A 7,700-nucleotide genomic window follows, 5' to 3' on the forward strand; every position below is an offset into this window, starting at 1 on the left:
TTTTATTACTAAGAACTGCCTTAGCTATATGGGGTTTTTTGGTTCCATAAAAAATGCAGAATTGTTTTTTCCCAAGTCCTGAAAATAGGCTGTTGATATTTTAGTAGGGATGGCATTGAATCAGTAGATTTCTCTGGGAAGTATAGACATTTTAACAATGTTGATTCTTCCCAGCCATGAACATTGTATATTCTTCCATGTGTTAAAGTCCCCTGCTATTTCCTTTGTTAGGGTTTCATAATTTTCTTTATAGAGGTCCTTCACCTCTTTTGTTATGTATATTACTAAGTATTTAATTTTCTTTGGGGCTATGGTGAAGGGAATTGTATCCTTAGTTAACTTCTCATCTTGGCTGTTATTGGCATATACCAAGGCAACTGACTTGTGGACATTGATTTTATATCCTGAGACATTACTGTATTTTTTGATGACTTCCAAGAGTCTTGTGGTTTGAGTCTTTAGGGTTCTTTACATATGATATCATATCTTCAGCAAAGAGGGAGAGTTTGACCTCCTCTGTTCCCATTCAGATGCCCTTTATTTTCTTGTCTTGCCTAATTGTATTTGCTAGAACTTCCAGCACTATGTTGAATAGTAATGGTGACAGAGAACAACCTTGTCTGGTTCCAGTTCTAAGAGGAAAAGCTTTCAGTTTTACTCCATTCAGTAAAATACTAGCTGTGGGTTTGTCAGAGATAGCTTCAATCAGTTTAAGAAATGTGCTACCTATCCCAATAGTTCTCACTGTTCTAATTAGAAAAGGATGCTGGATTTTATTTAATGCTTTTTCTGCATCTATTGAGAGGATCATGTGGTCTTTGGTTTTGCTTCTGTTGATAGGGTGAATAACATTTATGGACTTGTATATATTAAATCAGCCTTGCATCCCTGGGGTGAAACCTACTTGATCATGATGTATGACATTTTTGGATAATAAGCTATAATCTGTCGGCTAAGCTTTTGTTGAGAATTTTTGCATCTATATTCATTAGTAAAATTGGTCCGAAATTCTCCTTTTTAGTTAGATATTTTCCTGATTTTGGTATCAGGGTGATGTTTGCTTCATAGAATGTGTTGGGGAAGATTCCTTCCTCCTCAAACTTTTGGAATAATTTCTGCAGTACAGGAATAAGCTCTTCTTTGAAGGCTTGATAGAATTCTGGTGTGAAGCCATTTGGACCAGGGAATTTTTTTTTTGTTGGGAGATTTTTTATATTTTTGATCTCAGTGCTTAAAAATGGTCTGTTCAGGAGATATATTTCATCTGGACTAAGTCTAAGAAAATGGTGTGATTCCAAATATTGACCCATTTCCTCCACATTGTCAAATTTCTGGGCATAAAATTTCTGGTAGTATTCAGAGATGATCTCTTGTATCTCTGTGGCATCAGTTGTTATTTCCCCCGTATCATTTCTGATTGAGGTTACTAGAGATTTTATTTTTTTATTTCTAGTTAGTCTGGCCAAAGGTTTAAATATTTTATCTATTGTTTCAAAAAAACAACTCCTTGCTTTCTTAATTTTCTGAAATTTTCTCAGAGCTGAACAGATCCTCTAAACAGAAATTAAACAAAGATATTAGAGATTTAAATGAGACCCTTAAACAACTGTGCTTGATAGACGTATATAGAACACTCCATCCCAAAGATAAAGAATATACATTCTTCTCATCATTCCATGGAACATTCTCCAAAACTGATCATATCCTAGGACACAAAGCAAACCTCAACAGAATCGAAAGAATTGCATCTTCTCAGACCACAAGGCACTAAAAGTGGAACTCAACTCCAACAAAAAACGTTCACTCTCACACAAAGGCATGGAAGTTAAACAACCTTATTCTGAATTGGGTGCAGGAAGAAATAAAAAAGGAAATCATTAACTTCCTTGAATATAACAACAATGAAGACAAAAGCTACCAAAACCTATAGGATACAGCAAAAGCAGTCCTAAGAGGAAAATTTATCGCTTTAGAAGTCTACATTGGAAAAACAGAAAGAGAGCATATCAACAAACTCGCAAGCCATCTTATAGAATTGGAAAAAGAAGGACAACCTAAGAAGAAAGAAGAAAAATCCAGCAGAAGAAAAGAAATATCAAAAATTAAATCAGAGATTAATGAGATTGAAAACAAAAGAATCATCTAGATTTTTTTTCTTCTGAGTTATAAAATATTGGATGTGACAAAGAATAGCTGTGATGTATGGACCCCCACAAAATCATGTTTTAAAGCAAATTTTAAGAAGCTCAAAATCACAGCAGAAAACTCATAACATGAAAATTATGTTTTAGTTTCCAGCTTCACAAATATTATGAAGATTTTCAATAAGGACATTCAGTAGTCAATTCAGTTCTCTCACCCTAGGTTTGGGGGATATGTCTCAGTGCCAACAACATTGATCCCATGACCTCCTCCACCTGGGAAAACAAATTAATCCAGGTAAGCCATTTGTAACTGCAGAACATCAACATTCCAAGAGGTTCTCTTTGTCTAGACTTGGAGAGCATCTGATTACTTGTCCCGCAGCCCTAAGAATGATCAGGACCACGGCTAGCTCCTCACAGAGTTGCTGTCCACACAACTGCTTAGCCTTAGCCCATTCCTCCAATCCTTCTGTGTGCCAGCTGGGTGAGTACTCAGAGCGTGATCTGAGCTTACGCTCCTGGTGGCTGCTGCACTGTCCCCAGATGAAGGTTCAAGGCTGCAGGGAGCTATGTTCGTGTCACTGTACTTCAGCCTAGGCAACAGAGTGAGACCCTATCTCAAAAACAACAAACAAAAGTAGATTTAAAAAAATAATTTATTAACATAGAAGAAAGCCAGTAAAAATAATACATTTTAGTGGTAATAAAATATAAAAAATAGTTCCAATGCTAATGTTTGTATAAGAAAACTAGTCAACAGGCCACAGTTGTTCTTATAAAGTCCATTCACGACTACATTAGGTAGATAATCCTGAGAGAGTGAAGAATGAAAAGTAACAGGGAAAGCGTGAAAATAAAAACAACTCCAGAGTATCTAAGCTTACAGGGAATGTTTGTAGTTCAGAACTTAGTTATACAGATGGGGTTTGTAAAAAAAAAAAAAAAAAAAAGTAAAAAATCATAAAAACATTGTAAAAGAGAAGCAGATTGTTGCTGTGGTTAAAAGAAGAAGCCAGGAGAAAACCAGACCTTGCCTGTATCCCATTACTCCCAGGAGATAATTTGGATGGTTTATTTTAACCTTTTAAAACCTGCTTCTTCAATAAAATGAGTATTAGAAATTTAAAAGACAAGGTAAATAAAAAAAAAAAAAACATGCATGGTGCCTAGAGAATGTTTAGTAGTTTAGTATTCAATAAATGACTAGGGAAAAGAAGGATACAAATTAAACCACGTGTTAAGTATTTAATTTACTCACATTAACACATGGTTAAGGATGTGTGTGGTTCATTTGGCACACATTTGGCTTCTGATTCAGAGCAAGAGATATGAGATTGAATTATTATCTTGTTTTTCTTCATTCGTAGCTTTTCTGTAATTTATATTTATTGAATGTTTAGGAGATGATACGCTAGATATTTTGCAAGCATAATTTTATTTAATGCCCTCTATACACACACACACACATTTTCCTTACCATTATTATTCACATTTTACAACTGATAAAAGGCAATTTTCCTAACATCATCTACTTAGCCTGTAACTTAGCTCTTTGCAATCCCAGAAAGGGATTGAGGCCCTGATTTTGGCCTAGTGTACCCTTCATCGATTTCAAATAATATTCAGATTGAATCCAGAGAAGCTAATGAAAGAAGTATGCTAACTAAAGTATGAAAAATGTATAGCGCTAGAGTGTATGTAAATGACTTATGATTGGAAATCACCAAAGGAAGAGGGAGAGATTTATTTCTTACAAAGAAGATGTAATTGCCAAGGAAACAAGTCAGCTGTGAACATACAAGGAGCGGAGCAGCGAGTGCATAGGTGCTTTGACCTGAGAGCTGTGCACAAGGCTGATCCTCACACCACGAACTGTCTCCATCACTCACCTTGCAAAAGAGAACTTCTGCCTTGATAAAGAGACAGTTACTTGAAGATACCACACAACATTTCTTCTTGCCTGCCTTGGTCATTGATGTGGAAAAACAGGGCGCCTGGGGCAATAAGAGTGAATTTGTCACTATGATGGTAAAGCTAAGGACCTCTCTGAGGTGTCAAATTCAACAACTCTGAGTCACATTAGGGCTTCTTGTTATAAGTCTTGAATTAATTGTCCAAACTGTTTACACCATGTTAAATTGAGCTTTATCTTAGTGAAAGCCAAAAGCCTCCTGAATAACCCAAGTTTCCAGCACTGTGTAAAATCTTGAATAATCAAATGTGAATTAAATGTGCTAAATCTTTAATTTGATTTTTTTTTCTCTACTACACATCCAACCTTATTATCTTTTTTCCTGAGGAGACACAGATAATAAATTTCAGAGTAGAGAATGTAAGAAGTTGTTCTTACACAAAAACTATTTTTATGTATGCCTAAATTAACAAAAAGGCCCGTGGCAAAAAAATGAAAAATCCAGCAAAAATAATTTCACAGATGTGAAAATTTTCCATGCATCTCTAATTATATTTCCCATGAAACAATTATCATTTTTCATATTTAGATCAATACCATACCAAAAGTAAAAAAAAAAAAAAAACCAAAGAATATCTCTTGCTATCATTGAACATAGTCATCTTACTAAAATATCATTTATTTGGGGGTACACTGCATCATTATCAGTGATACAAGAATTCATTCTTTCTTCAAAGATTGTAACACAATATATTTTCAGTGCAGACTGTTTATTCAAAATTTGGAGACTTGGTTGGCTGTGATCCATACGTAATACTGTTGCTGCCACTCTCCCTGGCATTTATTATTCCTGAAACACTTCCTGAAGTTTTCAAGTTATTATCACAGTATCAGTCAATGTCATAGACTCCAGTCGTCTGTACCAACATTGGCATTTCTCTTAAGGGCAATAAAAAGAACAAGAGAAAACATTCAGAAGCCAAAAAGACCCTTCTTTTCTCTCTGAGAGGTTTACATCTTATGATTCTCACACAGAATTTGGTATAGACAGATACATAAGCTCAGGAATGCCACAGAGATTTGAAGTGTACTTCCACTCACAGGCCAAATTAAATCTTTTTTTTTAATAAGCAGTTAATAATGTGCCATTATAAATTAAAGGCCTATGTGAATCTGGACAGTTTTTTTTTTTTTTAATGTTCAGCAAGGTAAGACTTTCTTATTTACCTCAAAATACTCCTCAAACAATATCCTTGAAATTCTATAAGTATAAAGTCCTTGAAGACAGGTGAGGCTATCATATAAAATAAGATACTGTGTTAATCTGTCTGAAAAAGACATTTAAAATTTGTAGAATATATCTTTTTATTTAAGTTTTATAAGTCTTAATCAGGAAGGATTTTCCTTTTATCTATGATTATATTTTTCCTATTATGTATTCAAACATAATTTTCTTTATGTTAATTGTGGCAATACTAGATAATAGTTTGGGAGATTTGAGCCTTGCTCATAACCATGTGAACTTGAAGCTGGATATTCAATCCTAGTTAAGCCTTAAGATTACAACAGGTTTTTGCTAGAAACTTTACTATAACCAGGTGAGAGACTCTGAGCCTAAATCACTCAACTAAGCTGCTCTAGAAGACTGGAACTGCAGAAATTACATGAGGTAATAAATACATTGCATTGCTAAGTTTTGAGGTAATTTGTTAAATAGCAGCAAATAATTCATAAAGACACAAAGTAAACAAGAGCTATTTGGGGGGCATTCTAGTTGAGTGTAAATAATGTAGGACTTGAAGTTTGATAGCAGGGTGGCGCCTGTGACTCAGTGGGTAGGGCACCAGCCCCATATACAGAGGGTGGTGAGTTCGAACCCAGCCCTAGCCAAATTGCAACAAAAAATGGCTGGGCGTTGCGGTGGGCACCTATAGTGACAGCTACTTGGGAGGCTAAGATAAGAATTGCCTAAGCCCAGGAGTTGGTGGTTGTTGTAAGCTGTGATGCCATGGTGCTCTACCAAGGGTGATAGAGTAAGACTCTGTCTCAAAAAAAAAAAAAAGATTGATAGCAGAATCTACTTTGTAACATCTGAAATTCATGGTGTATGGATATTGTTTAAAAGTTCTTATTTCAAACTCCAGCTTAAGTCGTTAACAATATATTCTTTCTCTCTTTTTGTAACAAAGTCTCAAATAATTTCACAGATGTGCAAATTTTCCATGCATCTCTAATTATATTTCCCATAAAGCTATTATCATTTTTCATATTTAGATCAATAATACCAAAAGTAAAAAAATAAAGAATGCCTCTTGTATTATTGAAAATACTCATCTTGCTAAAGTATCATTTATTTGGAGGGATACTGCTCCATTATCAGTGATGTAAGAATTCATTCTTCATTCAGTTCATCCAACTGTCCATCCATGCATCCATCTATCTTTCCATTGACCTATTGATTATGTATAGTGACTTGGGCTAAGTTAACCCTACCTGAATATTAATAGTCAAGATTATTCGACCTAAAATGTTCTTGCAGGACTGATTCTGTCTTAAAGAGTTTAACTTTCTTCTCAATGTACTATTCATTTTATACAATTTCAGGCAAAAAAAAAAAAAAAATAAAGAAAGTTGAAGGTGGAAAAATGAGTTAACCAAGGAAAACAATGCAAAGATGATCTAATCAGTCTCTTTTGAGACAGGTAAACTGTGTGACTTTCTGATAAAACAAGAGATTTTACCTGAACAAGATTACACCTTCATAAAACTGTTCCTGTTTGTACAATGCAAAACAATTTTAGATTTATTAATATGAAAAGTATAGGCAACGAATCTTAAAATTAAATTGTTTTCTAGAGCATATTAAATCTTACAGTTTTGCATTGCTACAAAACAAACCAACCCTCAACTTAACAGTTTAAAAGAACAATAATAATGTATATGTTATTCTCATGATTTTGCAATTAAGACTGGTTTTTAATCTGGTTTTGTGGGGAGGAGTTATGTGTTTTTGTCCATATAGTATCTGCCCACATCCAAGGTGGCTTTATCATTTGGGTTAGCCAAAACATCTGGGGATTGGTAGTCCTTCTCTCTTTCAGTAAACAGACTGTTAATGTGGCTGGCTTCACATAGTGATGATCTTCACATGGAGCTTTTTATGTGACAGCTGACTTGCAAGAGAAGGAAGAAGAAACTGTCCATCTTCTTACAGTCTAGACCTGAACCTGATGCAGCTTCATTTTCACTGAATTCTTTTGCACAAAGAAAACTACAATGCCAGACCAGATTCAAGGAGAGGGGTAACAAATCCTCCCTCTTAATGTGAGCAGAAGTTACATGCAGGGAGCAAAGGAGCTGGTGGTAACCACCTTCAGACGACATCACTCAAGGCTACCTTCTAGCCACACAATTCATGATCCTATCCTGCAAAAGATATCCTTTGTATGCAGATGCTGGGTACATTCCAGAACCTGAAAGCCTTAGCCCATTGTGGTATCAGGTGCAGACTTCAGGTCCAGTGATCCACATTCTAAGTCACATCCAGAGACTACAATTCCTCAGAATCAGAGATGTATGGGGTAAAAGACAAGTTATCTTTCCTCCATATGTCCAAGGTACAATAGTAACACTGTCTATTAGTT

The sequence above is a fragment of the Otolemur garnettii genome, unplaced genomic scaffold (assembly GCF_000181295.1).
Source record: "Otolemur garnettii isolate 467f Iridium unplaced genomic scaffold, OtoGar3 scaffold00054, whole genome shotgun sequence".
NCBI classification, from domain to species: domain Eukaryota; kingdom Metazoa; phylum Chordata; class Mammalia; order Primates; family Galagidae; genus Otolemur; species Otolemur garnettii.